The sequence below is a fragment of the Rattus norvegicus genome, chromosome X (genome assembly GCF_021556685.1).
Source record: "Rattus norvegicus strain SHRSP/BbbUtx chromosome X, alternate assembly SHRSP_T2T, whole genome shotgun sequence".
Taxonomy (NCBI): Eukaryota; Metazoa; Chordata; class Mammalia; order Rodentia; family Muridae; genus Rattus; species Rattus norvegicus.
The window spans coordinates 75,789,380-75,791,188 of NC_141554.1; the positions used below are offsets into that span (position 1 = coordinate 75,789,380).

The 1,809-nt window shown below is 40.5% G+C and overlaps 1 pseudogene; it reads right to left on the reverse strand.

Moving 5' to 3' along the window:
- Window positions 1–255: 255 nt before the first annotated feature.
- On the reverse strand, window positions 256–854 carry LOC147998263 (high mobility group protein B1 pseudogene; annotated as a pseudogene).
- Between the last annotated feature and the right edge of the window lie 955 nt (window positions 855–1,809).

Sequence of the window (1,809 nt, forward strand, 5' to 3'; positions counted from 1 at the left end):
GACAATGTACAGTTTTTTTAAATCATCTGTGACTTTTTTTTTCTTTTCTTTTTTTCGGAGCTGGGGACCGAACCCAGGGCCTTGCGCTTGCTAGGCAAGCGCTCTACCACTGAGCTAAATCCCCAACCCCCCAATGTACAGTTTTTAAAAAACATCTTATGCAGCCTTACATCCAATTTTTTTCTTTAAAAGGAGTGAGTTATTTACAGGGGTGGTGAATGCTTTATAGACAAGAAAAAAACTTCTAGAACCAACTTAATCATCTTCATCTTTGTCTTCCTCTTCCACCATTCCTTATCCTTTTTATTCTTATAGTCTTCCTCTTCCTTCTTTTTCTTGTTCTTTTTAGCCTCAACAACCACCCATTTCACTGCATCAGGTTTTCCTGTAGCTCTGTAGGCATCAATATCCTCCTCATACTTCTCCTTCAGCTTGGCGGCCTTCTTCTCAGGCCTACTTGTCATCCACGGCAGTGTTGTTCCACATCTCTCCTAGTTTCTTTGCAACATCACCAATGGACCAGCTAGGATGCTCGCCTTTGATTTTTGGGTTGTGCTTAGAGCAGAACAATAAGGTTGAAGGAGGCCTCTTGGATGCATTGGGCTCCTTGAACTTTTTTTCTGGTTTTCTGTTTAGGGTGGGGTATAGGTTTTCATGATAATATTTCTATGTCTTCAAATTTCCCCTTTTCTTTGGCAGACACAGTCTTCCACCTCTCTTAGTCCTCCTTAGAAAACCCCAAAAATTTGACAGAAGCATCCAGAGCTGCTTCCTGTGCTCTTCCCAGAAGGCTTGTACAAAGATGCACATGAAGACATTTTGCTTTTTGGCTTCTTAAGATCTCCTTTGCCCATGTTTATTTGATTTTTTCCTCTTTGAGAGACAGTTAGTCAGTGGCCATCTGGTCAAGTGCTGTCTCTGTGGAACTTGTATTCCTAATCTTTTTTTTTAAAGACAGCATCTCACTGTATAACTTACTGACCTGAAAATCACTGTGTAGATTAGGCTGGCTCCCATTGTACAGAGATCCACCTGCCTCTGCCCTACCTCTGCCTGTAACACCAGGTCCTGTTTGTAATCTCTTTATCTTACATATTTTTGAGGTGTCTCCAAAATTTTCTTAACAGATGAGAGTCTGGAGCCAATATTATTGCCATGTCAGTCTTCTTGCTACAGTGGAGTATTCTCCCAAAAGAAAAAAAAGAAACCTTGTCCAAGCCAGGCATGATGATGCAGGCTTTAATCCTAGCACTTGGGAGTCAGAGGCAGAGTTTGAGGCCAATCAAGTTCCAGAATAGCCAGGCCTACATGGAAAAACCTAACTTGAAAATAAATAGTAACAATAAGAAAAAAAAAACTCTCAGAGTTTTAGATGGTTTTGTATGGGGGCAGTCATGATTAATCTTACTGGAATCCCTAAAATGTTTCACTATTAAATGGTAATATGTCCCAGAAAATATGCTCATACTCTGCTTCCCCATCTGCACATCAATTTCCTCTCGGAAGTCTGCTGTCTGCTGTGTTGTATTTTCTCATAAGTGTTCTGTTTCTTGTCCCTACCAAAAGAGTAAACTTCTATAATCTTTGTAAGATTACAACATCCCAACTCTCTGAATGGGATGACAAATTGGCTCTTAGCAGCATTGACTGCAGAACTATAGCAAATGCTAAGACTTTTGCTTCAGAGACTCCAAATACTAACGATATGTGTGTACTATGCTCCTAAGACAACAGCAACAGTATGACAAGGGACACAGGCCAAAATCTGTATCCCCATGACCTTATTGCTCTTGCACAGATAACAGAATC